We start from the raw sequence: 13,977 nt of genomic DNA on the forward strand, positions 1-13,977 counted from the left end.
TCAGGGCTTCCGTCCTTGGTCCACCTGCCACTCCCTCTGTTCAATCCACCAGCACTACTGCCCATACTGGTCATGGTGGCATTTGTCAGCCAGGGTCCGGACCACTGCTCAAGAGGAGGAAGGTTGCATTTGCAGCTTAGGCTGGGACCCGAGACATGGCTCCAGCCTCTGACACGTCAAGGAAGAAGCCTTTCTGCAAGCAGGAACTGGACTTCCTTGTGGACTATGCGTCGGGACACGACCGGAATATTCTAGTGGGCCCGAATTGTCACACCATGGCTGGCCAGCGTTTGACTCACTGGAAGCATGTTGCGGAGGGTGTCAGTGCAATCGGACATGAGGTGCACACTGCTCAGGAGTGCAAAAAGCTTCGACGCTCTGCTAAGCAAAAGCGTGCCTCTAATTATAACATGACTCTGGTGGCTGGCAGTGGGCCACCACCTGAGGATGAAGAGCTCACTTCGCACGAGTCAGTCGCTGTCATGATGCCTACCCCCGAGGACTCAGACCAAGTCCAGCAACCCCGGAAGCAGGCATCAAGTTATTGCAAGCAAGACCAACAACCCCTGCTAGGGGATATTTGGGTGCAGTCCTGGCATCTATGGCGCCAGGCTCATATGGAGAGTCAGTCCTGGCGCCATAGGCGCCAGGCTCATAGATTAAAACTTACCTGATGCAGACCATGCTGCAAACTTACCTGATGCAGACCATGCTGCAAGAGCTCCAAGCCAAAAGAGGCTTGTAAGGGACTACTTTACCTAGGGACTATTTCATTTACTCGGGTGGGGCTGGGGTGGATACTTACCTGGGACTACTTTGGAGGCTATTTAAACCACGCCCGAATTTCAGCACACGCTTCGTGTTATTCTGCATCCAGCAGCTTAACGCTCACTGTGCCTGCAAGTCTGCATCCAGTCTTCTGCCATGCCCGCCTCAAGTCTGGAGCTCCTAGAAAAAGGGAGAAAGAAGGAGAAAAGGTTAGAACAAGAGCAATACCTTTGATCCTTACCTGAATTCCTGATCCATCGCGCCTTCGAGCTGGAAGAAAGAAGTTATTTAATGCATGTCGCCTCGCCTTCTGCAGCGCCGCGCTGAACTCACCGGCCTTCGCAGCATCTTCACATTCCACCGCATCCTTCTGCATGTTCCCGACGCACTCCGGCACCTAAGGGGAAGACAAGAACAGCAAGGTGAGCCAAGGGAATACACAGAGACAATATTAGTTACCCCCCATAGACTTACCTGATTTTACCACCGGGGGTACTAATCCTCTTCACGGGTTGGCGCAGCTTCCACTGCATCCTCGCCGAACCCCAGCCCCTAAGGGGAAACAAAAGGACAGCAAGGTAAAACAAAGGGACAAACAAGGGAAACCTTCTCACCACAATAGACTTACCTGATTTTACTGCCGGAGGCATTATTCCCCGAGACTTCATAATTTCTCTCAGCGCCTAAACAACAGAGAAAGCAACAGGTTACATATTGACATTATTTTATCGAACTGTGTTAGATAATACAAATGCTTACCTGAATATTACCGGTTGCCACAAGGAACTCTTCACTAGGGTCAAGCTGCAACCTGCAAGGAATCGGACAGAGTGAAAGTCAGACATTTGAACTCTTACGACCTACATACTTCCGGCGTCTTGCCGGGAATCTCAGAGTCAATATTGTTCTGGAACTCACCAATTCCTTCGAGCCAGTGAAGCAACTGGTTATCTAGGTGCTCCTGCGCTCAATGCGGGATGGAGAGCTCATCTTTCCAAACCATCAGGTGAGACTATAAGAGGGGACATCAAAAGTGATCAATGGGGAGAACAGCGGGAGTGGGGGGGGTTAACGCTCAACTCCACGGGTGGTTAATTCCCTTTCTCCATTTGCAGAAGAATATTCCTATGGGCCAAGCAAACAAAGCTAGGTGGGCCAGTCCAGTCCGTCATCTCGACACTACGCGTCACATTGGTGGAGACAGCAGCTGTCTAGTTCAGATCAACACCCCTGTGGGAGCCAGGTGAGCATAACAGTCGCTGCAGAGTTCACACCGACAGAATTGTACGAAGGAGTGGGAGAGATGCTGGACTTTGATGCCACGTCCAGTGAGTGTTGTTGCGTGTTTGTCAAGACCATGTGTGGTTTGCTTGTGTGATGTGTTGTGCTTGACTGCCACTACATGCTATGTGTACATGGTTCTCATGTGCAAGTCATGCTATGCTTCACTGATGCATGCCTGCTGTGCAAGATGCTGGACATGTAGAACAGACAGGGACTGTCCTCATCACAACACCGGCACCCTGCTCACATGCTAGTCACCCGGCTGCCCCTCCAGTCCATGTTCCAGCTCACTGGCCCTTCTGCATTTAGCCTGGGGTGTCTTTCCACTCAGTACTGGGACTATATCATTGCATGACTGCATGTGTGTTCTGCCTGCATGCAGGTACTCCACGTAGGCATGCTCCCTTGCCCCTCCACACCATGGTTTCGCTGATTGAGTATGTGTTAATGTCAATAGGTGTATTTTGTCTTTGGCCTACTTTCCCTTGACCATCTACCTCCCCTCTCCTGACCCTCTTTCCAGTTATCCTGAACACTGATGCCTATCCAAACAACGGATCCCTAACCCTCTTTCCCCGCCAGGGTCTCAGAGGCCTGTGTAAGTTTTACCTTGCAGTCGCCCAGACCGGGGTGGGGGTGGTTGGTGCATGCCACTCCTGCGCCTGGAAACCGGAGCTGTGAAACTACCCATAAGTTGTTGCATCCTCATTGATTATTGTGTAATGAAAATGCTATCCATCCTGTTGAACCATTGTTGAACTGTGCTACCTGGGTTGTACTTCTATCATTCTGCTTGGACTTGTACTTGGCAATTTTCTGTGACTTCTATTCATCTACTGTAGACTCTTCAAGGTTTTTTTTGTGGCTACAGGCTTCTTCTCTGGTTTGGGGGTTTGGCTCCTTGGAGTTCTCTGCGATTTGGTATTTTTAACAGTCAAATTGGCCTCTGAGGGGGCTGGACCCTATTTACACGCAAGGTAGAACATGGAAACGAAGGGGTAGGAGATTCCTGAAGCCAGGTAGACTAGAAGGAAGAAGGCAACGGACCCCAAACACAGTTCTTTAGAAGGTCATGGTGATGTGTCAATGAGGGAGGGCCTTTTGTTGTGGGACAGTACGCTTGGGCTACAGTGTTTGGGCACTCTCTGACATTCACATTGTGGGGTACTATGTGCATGATGTGTTCTGCTGGTCAATGGCTGTTCCTGTGTTGTGTTTACTTTTCAGGTGCCAGGGGATTGTTGTGGTTTGACCTGCTGGAGTGTACACATTGGCAATGTTCACATGTGATGTGTACAGGACACTGAGGGTCACTTGATTTTACATGCATGTATTGAGTGCATGTCCCTACTGAGACACACACTTACACAATGCTCCACTACACATACAACCATCCTTCGATGCCCACACGTGCACACAGATTGCCTTCTCTGGCATGCTGTGTCCCTCCAGCGCATGATCACTTACCATTTGGGGATCGTGTACATGCGCCAGTAGGTTATTTTTGTTGCTTGTACTTTTTATATGATGCTCAAGGTGTATCTCCAACACAATGGCTGCTCACTGTGCTGTGTGGTGAGCAGTGTGTTGCAGGAGACACACACAGCACACAGGTTAGGGATTAGCGAATTTGGCTTGGCCAAAGTGCATGAGAACAGGCATTCAGTGTTTTGTTGATGGTACCACTGGTGGCATGAATTTGTGTATGACTTTGTATGTGTGGGAGGTTGTTGGTCAGTCATTTCATCTGATTCCATGTCAGGTGTGATTGTCTCGGGCCTCTTTCCATTTATCACATGTCACATCATATCTAATTGGCATGTGTTGGCTTTTGCTGTTGCATGCCATGTCATGGTGTGGCTGAGAAGGGTGATGTCGGTTGGGAGGGTTTGGGTGACATACCAGTGATTGTCATGGCCTGTTTTGCAGGGGGGTGGTATTATACACACCTTGCATGTGTTCCTTTTGGTCACACAGGATTGGTTATGTTTAAGTAGCTAGGGATGCACACAATGTAGCACTTCTGTGGCAACATTCTCAGGGTGGTAAGGTTGTGACAGTTGACTGTCTCTTTGTCATCATCAATTGTAACCTGGTATGTGCCAGGCCTGTGTGCGCTCCGCAGGGGTGGGAGTTTAGGTGAAAAATGTGGCCACAAGCTGGGTCCGGGTTGCCTCGCCAGGTGCCCTTTCCCCTCCCATCGGCAGCGCCTGTGCCTGTGGTTGGGGATTTGGGGGCACCACCATGTCCACAGGTACGTCCTGCCGTGTTGCAACATTGTGCAGGACACATGCTGCCACAATGATCCTGCACACTACTGGGAGTGCATATAGTAGCTGGCCGCCAGAGCGGTCAAGGAAGCCGAAGCGTGACTTGAGCACTCCAAATGTGCGCTCCACTATGCCCCTGGTTGAAATATGGGCAGCGTTGTATCTTACCTGGAGTGGTGTGGTGGGGTTCCGTATTGGCGTCATCATGTGGTGCTCAGAGGGTAGGCACTGTCCCCTGTGGAGGTGATAATGGTTGTGATTAGTTGGGTTTGTGTATTTGTCTGTGTGACACATGCATGCATGTGCACAGGCATTTGTACTCACCTAGGAGCCATGTGTCACCATCCTTCCCAGCTTCCAGGGCCCGGCTCAGGGCAGACATTCTGTATATGAAACTGGCATGGGTAGACCCAGGGCAGTTTCCATACACATATGTGATGATTCCCTTGGCATCGCATACAACCTGCACATTGATGGAATGCCAGTGCTTGCGGTTTCGATAGATATGCTCAGTGGCCCTAGGTGGACGTGGGGCCACAGGGTGCAATCTATGGCACCGAGCACTTTGGGGAAGTGTGCCTCTCTGTAAAAGTCCTGGGCCACGGCCTGCCTTTCTGCAGGTGTTCTGGGCATGTATATGTGCCTGCGGACTGAGGGTCGCGCAGTCATGATTGCCAACACCTGGTGTAGGCACTGTGACTGCGTGGCCTGTGAGACACCCCCAACTATGGCAGTTGTCCTTTGAAATGACCCAGTGGCCAAACAATGCAGGACATTGAGCACCTTCTCCAAGGGGCTCAATGCTTGGAAGCACAGGGTGGGTGATGTAAGGTAATCTTCCCACTCTCTGACCAGGTCTTGGATGATACGAGGTGGAAACCTATGCCTGCCATAGACCTGGTCGCCTGGCATCCCAAAAAGGCTGGTCCTTTGCAAAAAAATAAAATGCTGGGCCTGGCTATTGTCCTTCTCCTTCGGTGTCCCATGATCAGTGCTGCGACAAATGGGGCATTCATCGTAGCTGTATATACGTGTTTGTTGTTGCGCGCACTTTTATACTGCACAGGGATGCTTCCGCCTGAATTTGTGTGGTGGACGCGTTGACGCCTGTGCGCTTCTTTTGGCGTGCGCGGGTTTCCCGTATTCGATTCCATGAATACGTGTAGTTCGCTTGCGTGTGGGCGTTCCCCAGTTACGGCGTCATTTTCATGCGTTGTCCCCCATTCTGCGTGTTCCGCCGCGCGTCCACGCACAGCGTTCGGGATGTTACAATGACGTGTGCGCCTGTGTGTGCCACCCGTGGATTTGGCGCACGTCCCTGGGTAAACACGCGCAGGGCCTTCCATGAATCGCATGCGTGAGCATGCACTTGCTTTTTCACGGTTCTGCCAGCTTGCGCCACATTTTACGGCGCACATTTGTTCAGCCTGACAATCTGTTAGAAATAGAAATAGGATGCTGAATTATAGTGGAAATAGATGAACAAATTAAGGATGTCATGATCTAAACAGTCTTTAGTGAGGTGGAATTGTGATAAAAGTTCTTCTGAAATTGTCAAACTAATTAGCAAAACAAAAAAAAAAATAATGTGTGCGTGATTATTATAAAAAGTTCTGCGACAACACACACATACATGGTCTGGTATTTCAGCAGATGTGTTTTGAAACTTTGCTATTTATTTTTTGAATGTGTTTGTTAGGAGGTTGGTGTTTGTGTGTCTTTCGCTAACGTTTTCTGTGGTTACTGAATATTCTAAGTCAACTTCAGTTCCAAAATATTTACTTTGGCTGTGCTCTATTTTTGGAAGAGGTTATTTGGCTGTTCCATGTAGGAACATGTTATTTAAATGTTGGAGTTCTGAGCAGGACTTTTTCCATAGTACAGTCTATGCACAAGATTTTGTATAATGGAATGGTGTATTGCTAACATTCTGATGTGGTTGAATGTGCTTTTGCAAGTAGTTCCTGAAATGCAGGCTAATGAATGTCCTCCCAGTTCAGTTTGGCTGCCACTGGGAAGGAGACTTTGATTTGTAAAATGCTCATTCTATGTTTTTCTTTTATTTTCAAAGTGATTGAAACATTCTCACAAAGATCTGTAAGATTTTTGCTTATGTTACAAATTGAATACATGCCCATGTGTACACTGGACAATTTGTTTGGGTAAAAAGAACATTTGATTGAAATTTTGTTGGGGAGGTTTTCTCTTTAAGAGTTTCTTTTGCCATAATGGTGTCTCTATCATGTAATACCCTCGGCCATTACTGTCTATGCCAATTGTTTTTTTTTTGTTCTTGTTTATAAGCCTCTTCATCAAAATATAGTTCTGTGCTCCTTGTTTGAATCCATTCACCTTCGCAGAAGTTCGAAAAGGTATCTATATTGACATTGTGCATGTTTAGAAGCACTTTTTTAAATGTATTAAATCATTTAGTTAGTGGTTTTATTCTGTTTAAAATCAATATAAACAACTTTCTGTTTAGTAGAAATGTGCTGTAAATTAGCGCTTTGAGGATTAGTGTTCTGTGGTCGTTTTTAAAGGTAAATTGTGACTTTTTAGCTGTTGTTTTAAAATTGTGATGATCTCTATCGGGGACATTTATTTGTAAAATACATTTTTGGGACTGCTTTACTGTAGCAAGATATAGTGTTAGGTTCTTGTTTACTTTTAGTTTTTGCAAGCAGGGCCTTACTTTTCTTTTAGTGGTGGCTGGTTTTGTTTTGTTGATATTGATATTGATATTTTGTTTCTATCGTGCTCGTACACAAGTGTTTCAGAGCGCGACAAGGCAAGGGAGGGGAACAGGGGAGAACAAAACAACAATCTTACTAGGCCCAGTGACATCGAGAATGTGCAAGTGCATGGGAGAGGTGGAGGGGGAAAGTACCTAGAAGGGGGGAGAAGTGGAAAGTGCGGAGCAAAGGAGAAACAGACAAATAATAATAAATAAATAAATAAATAAAAAGGCAACAAACAGTAGTAGTGCAGCCAGCAATTGGCAAGTGCTGGGTTTAAGGCAGTAGACAGGGTAGGACTGATAAGTGCAGGAAGAAAAAGGGGGGACCTGTTTGGGTACAGATACAGACCTCAGTGCAAGGGGTGGCCCGTAGGCAGTGCAGGAGGGTGGCAGGGTGAACAGTTACCTTGGCCTCGAGGACAGAGGGTGGCCAGGTGCACGATACCAAGAGAGAACAGATCAGCTAGGGAGAGGGGGAGCGAAGGCAGAAGCAACGAGGAAGGTCTTAAGGTGCTTCCGAAACCAGAGATGGTTCTCCTCAAGTGTTAGAGTGGCAGGGAGGCTGTTCCAGAGGGAGGCCCCAGCGGAGGACAAGGATCTTCCTCCAGCCTGTTTCTTTGAAAAACAACTGACCCTCAGGGAGTTAGTGGTAGAGGATCAACAAGCTTAAGGGGGGAGGTATTTGCAGAGGGATAGCTGAAGGTATTTTGGCCCCAGGCCCCAGAAAGCCATGTGGACAATGCAGAGGGTTTTAAATTTAATCCTTGCATCCACTGGGAGCCAATGGAGAGATTTCAGAGCTGGAGAGGTATTATCCCAGGGCTTGAGGCCAAGGACAGCTCTCGCAGTCCTGTTCTGAATTAGTTGCAGAGGGCGGAGAGTAGAGGCTGGTAGATTTAGAAAGAGGCTGTTACAATAGTTGAACCTAGAGAGAACCAGAACTTGGGAGACCATGAGCTTCTGGGGGAAGGAGAGGAAAGGCAGAGTACCTCTGAGGAGTTATAGTAGGAAGTTTGACTTTTTAGAGACATCAGAGATGTGATGGAAAAGGAAAGGGTGGAGTCAAAGATGACCCAGAGGTTCTTAGCCTCGCAGGTGGGGGTTGGAGGAGGGGCAAGGGAGGCTGACCAGAGAGTGAGGGGAAAGTATGGTGAAGGTGTGCTGATGAGGAGGATCTCTGTCTTGCTGGCATTCAGACAAAGATCATTGGAGGCACACCAATCTTGAATGGCAGTTAGGCAATCAGAGATGAGAGAGGGAGAGGAGGTGACCGAGGGCAGCCTGAAAATGAGTTCAGTGTCGTCAGCGTAGCACTGGAAATTTGAGCAGAAAATGGAAATGCAGTGGGTGAGATTTGCCAGGTATTGGTTGAAAAGCCAGGGCGAGAGGTTATACCCCTGGGGAACACCACAGGTAGAGAGGAAGATAGATGATAGGAAGGACCCAAGTTGGACCTGGGAGGGTCGATCAGAGAGGAAAGAGGTCAGCCAGGCCAGAGCCTGATCAGTGATACCCAGGTTATCATGGAGATGGTTGAGCAAGATGGTATGGTTGACAGAAGAGAGATCAAGAAGGATGAGGACAGAGGGAATTTTAGAGTCAAGGTTGGAGCAGATCTTCACAGATGTTCAGGAGAGCAGTTTCCGTGCTTCTGGCGACTCTGAAGCCAGAGTTGTGGCCATGGAGACTCCAAACAGAATTGGAATGAAGGTTAAGCTGAGAGATGGCCAACCTTTCCAGGAGTTTGCACAGAAAGGGAGCAATGGAAATTGGGCGATAGTTATCCGGACAAGAAGGATCAGCTGTGGGTTTCATGAGAAGAGGATGCACAAGGGAGTGCTTCACAGGGTAGGTAAAGGATCCTGAGGCAAAGGAGTGGCTGCAAAAATCAGCAAGGGCCATAATGAGGGAGTCAATGTGGTCCTTGATGGTTTTAGAGGAACAGGGATGAACCTGTTTTAATGAGGAATTCATAGATCGGATTAGCGACCACATCAGGGTAGAGAAGGTTGAGTGAGGTTACTAGCTGTTTTGTTTTGATGTTTTCTACAGAGTTGCTTTTTAGTAGGCATCGTATTCTGCCTTTTGGGAAAAAGAAAGTTTGGGTTTGAAAGTTGTGGAATGTATATGCATGTGTTGTGCATGGGTGTGTGGGTGTGATTGTAGAGATGAATTGAGTGCTGTGTGATTGTGTAGTGGGATGAAAGGTGTGGTTGGGAAGGTTGTAAGAGTACTAGCCTGTAGAGGTATGATAATATGATAAGCTTGGGTTAGTGAGTAAGGAAGTGGTAGTGTGATTGAATAAGTAGGGACATTACAATGTTTTGAGGAACCCAGTGGGTGTAATAATGGTGGTGTTAAGGTGGGAATAGAAAGAGTGTGGATGTTGTAATATAATGACTAAAAGTGAAATAAATGTTGTTGATTCAAAAAAATGCTCTGGCCAATATATAGTGAAAGTACATTGTTACAATTAGAGAGATATACAGGCTATAATAATGTACTTACTTTGCAGGATGTGAATAGTGTTCATTTTTCAGTAGTAATCTTCTTCTTTCCTGTAACTTCCTGTAATTGTAAAATAATGTTAGTGGGCATATGTGGTAATGGTGAAGTTCTTTTAGTAAGCAAGGTTGTTATTTCTGAAGGCAGTAGTAGTTGTTGGGAAACATGATAATGAATAATGAAGTTGTGTTATTGCTGGTGTACTAAAGTGTTCTAACTATTGTTCAAACAATTTGAGAATGAGTAGTTCTGTTTTTCACATTAGAAGAGATAGGGCAAAACTGGGTGTGAGAAAGGTGCATATCTAGGTTATTTCTGTGCTGCTGATTTTGATGAAAGAAGTGCTGTGTTTGTGGTTTAATGTAATTGTAATGTGTTGCAGTGCTTTTAAGGAATATGGAAACTGTGGCCTAGTATTAATGCAATGGTGTATTGTTGTGGCAGCAGTGTATTTGGTGTCTTATAATAGAAGTTGGGAAAGAAGAGTACGTTATATGTAAGGTGAATATAATGAAGTGGTAATTTGATCTGGAGTATTCCTTATGGCGAGTTTATTCGACTTCGAAGAAATTGTTCGGAACTCAGTTCCCATGACGAAGAAAGTAAAATCACAGCATGGGGTTTTAAGCAACCATGCTACCCGAAACAAATTATTCAGAGAGCCTATCTTAAGGCACGTCAATGTGTGAGATCTACTCTATTATTGGATCAGACGGATAGGAATCTGAACACGGACCAAAAAGCTGTTACTCGTTTGGTTCTGACGTATGGACAATCTGCCAAATACATCAAAGGCGTAATACGTAAACACTGGAATACCTTGGTAGTGGACACAGATCTGAAACAGTCACTGGGAGAACATCCAAACTTCTCCTTCCGCAAATGTCAATCTATAAAAGATAAACTAGTTAGTAGCTTTATGCCGCCAGACGCCATCTCCCGTCAGCAAACCTGGTTAAGTAGTAGAAAAGATGGCTTCTACAAATGCAGAAAATGCAAGATATGCCAATATGCGGAGGAATGCAGCACGTTTTCACATCCGGTACTGAAGAGAACTGTCTCCATCATGAACAGAATAACCTGTGACTCAGAGTACATTGTTTATGCACTCAAATGCACTTGCAACAAATGGTACATAGGGAGTACCAAGTGCAAACTAAAGACACGCATACAGCAACATATCAGAGCCATCAAAAATCAGCACTATACATATCCTATAGCGAAACATTTTTGGGAGAAACATGAAGGGAAAGTTGGCGACCTCACGTTCATAGGGTTACAACAAGTAAAGATCGGACCCAGGGGAGGAGACAGAGAAAAGCTGTTAAGACAAAGAGAAACGAGATATATCATTGACTTCGAGAGCAAGTTTCCATTGGGGCACAATATTGATGAGGGACTTTATACTTTCCTATGTGTTTAATTTATTGATTTATCTCATAGCCTCTAAAACTCATTGTCCAAAGTAGAATATTGATCATTCACTGAAAATTTGTTTACTTTTTTCCTTAGAACTGTCTACTCTAAGAGGTTTTCTCCCATCCAGGTATTCCGGTTCGGAGATTGTTGTAATTTTTAGACACACGTTATCTAACCCGTAACAAAAAATCTTTTTGTCCCCAACAAAATCTTTTTAGGGCTAACCCGTCTGAAATGAATGGAGTGATAGAAATCTGCGCATAGTACCACTCTGATCTTGACTTTACAATATTGTGCGTAGTACCTTAAGCTGTAATGCACTGTACATTAAGAGAAAGAAAGATCCATGAAATAAACATACATGTCCCAGTATTGGGTTATCAGTGAGATAAGACACTTTAACCCGGGGCTCCTTACCTTAGGTGGCATACAAGCATTAGTCGCGGCAAGACATTTTAGGAAATACTGTGGGTCATGTGAATTGAGAGACCTTTTACATTTCATGGGATCAATCAGCCCTAATCACGTCATGGCAATTTACAACTACCATAGCTGTAACGTACTTGATGGTAGTGATATGGGTAACAAACATGCATTTTATACTGTGGACTTAAATGCACTATGCACTTTACATCGTGGATTGGAATTAGGTCAGCTTATTGTAGAACAAATAATGCAATATCCATGTATGGTAAACGTTTGCACTATGCAAATTTAAAACCTACAATTATCTCTTATGCAATCAAATGCAATGATATGGGGTATTGTACATCAAATGCACTATGCACTTTATATTGCGGACCTAATATTTACATTCCACATGTGCTGAAATATTGGAATTAAGTCAGTCTACATTATCCCAGAAAGATAACTGATAATACTGGGACAAACAGCATCTTTAAACCTTAATATTAATGCTATGCATACTCACTCAAACAGGGTAAAATGAAATTTTGTCATTGCACAGTCGAATATAACGTTTTTATAACAAAATCATTCCAAGATGGCGGGCAGGCTGTACAGGCATTGTGTATTGCACATATGGTCGTAGTCCTTTGTTGGTTTTAACTGCTTCTTAGTGGGAAAAGATTCAAAAGCTGTGTGTAATCGAGTAGAATTCATGTGATCAAGCTACAAGCCATAGCGAAACGCGTCATCGCCAGGGTTTTTCCTTTTGTTGCTGTGCGAGGGCTGGAGGTTTCCACATGGAATTTAAATTTGTGTAACTAATAAAGAAGAAATTTTAATCGCAAGATGTTGCAGCCAGTTTTGTGAGAACACGAACACTTACTCGAATTTTGGCACACAACTCCAGGAGTGCGGCTCAGGACTGCACCGTGTAAACAGTGCAGAGAACGGGGATTTTAACACGTTGAAGTGTCTCAACGCGGGGCAAGCTCCCACTGCGCGACAATCTTCAGTGACATTCAAAGCGTGCGGATCGACATATCCAGACTTTTACGTCCCGCTGCTGCTCGTAATGGAGCCCCTTACACGGATGTCAGGATGCGCGTAGCAGTCGGAGACAGAAGCACGTACCTTGCAGGTACGCGGTTACCGTGTCGTCGGAGGAGGATACGGTGCGGCGGATGCTGACTGGGTGAGTGCACATGTCCCTTAGACTGCTCGGAGAGAGATGATTTCTGCCTGACAACACGGGTTGACTATCCATATATTTTTCACACAGTTCCCTACTTTTGTACTTTCATATTTAAAAGTGAAAACCGTTCGTTTTAAGAACTGGGTGGAGCCAGTGCGAGTTACAATTTAAGATAACATTCTCACGAATTACTTGGCTCATTAACCTCCCCCCAACATGGCACACGCCATAGCAACAAAGGAAGCCTCTAGAAGGGAACTAGCTTCTAACTTATTCAGTGAAACTTTGAAAACCACCATAAGCACAATCAAGAGTAAGACTTCAATCCCAGTTGAATCGGATGAAATCACACTCCTCAGAGAACACAAGAAACTGTCGAAGAAGGAAATCAGTAAATGGTGGGAGGAGCATTCACTCCAGAACTATTTAGATGTGAAGAGAATACCGAGAGGTCTGAGGATACTGACTACACCATCCTTTGAGGAGCAGGACCCTGAAATGTTGGAAGAGTGGGGTGCTGCCACCAATTTGGTTTGATTCAATTTTTTAGAAGAAATGCGCTTGCTCTGTCAGGATGGAAGGACGAACAAGCATACTGGAGGGGGCAAAACACTGGGATCAGCACAAGGAGGATGACAAAAACGAGGAGGGGCAGAGGGTCAAACAAACCAAAAAAGAGTATCTCAGGGAGATTACTGCGCTCTGGGAATTAAAAGACACGGCCTTAGAGACAAGTCTTCAGATGTCAATCGTCAACCTGTCCAAACATGTTCTAACGGAACCACAATGCTCAGTTTTATGTTTGGGTCTCAATTTCTGCCTTGCATCTGAATATGATTATCCCCAAACTAGGATTGACTTTGACCAATATATATGAAAAATCAGACTACGGAAATTCTTTGCGAATAATCCCATCATAGAGAAGAAAAAAAGTGCCCAAGACGGGCGGACTGAATTATCCAAATCAAATTTGGTTACTCTATCGACTCTCATGTTTCTCCAGGAAGGTGGTGATCCAGCTTCTGAATCCATCGAATTAGATCTGAGTGATCTGAACATCAATACGGATTGGTACAAAACCAGTAAATTGAAAACCAAATCAAAGTTTGTACCACCAGTTACAATGGGAGGCATCATAGAGACATTGAAAAATCTGGTGATTGAAGACCTGAAAAAAATGAGACATGAGGCGGCCAGAAATCATAAACCGAATATAGGGTACGAATACAGCAAAGCCCTGTAAGAATTGAACCTCTTACCCAATTGCATTATTAAGGCATCAGACAAGGGTCGTAATATCGTACTCATGACCAGAGACCAATATGTGCATGAGGCCAACAGGCAACTTAATGACAAAACTTGCTATGAACAACTAAGTGAAAGTCCCATGAAGG

The sequence above is a fragment of the Ambystoma mexicanum genome, chromosome 7q (genome assembly GCF_040938575.1).
Source record: "Ambystoma mexicanum isolate Mex_15411 chromosome 7q, UKY_AmexF1_1, whole genome shotgun sequence".
Taxonomy (NCBI): Eukaryota; Metazoa; Chordata; class Amphibia; order Caudata; family Ambystomatidae; genus Ambystoma; species Ambystoma mexicanum.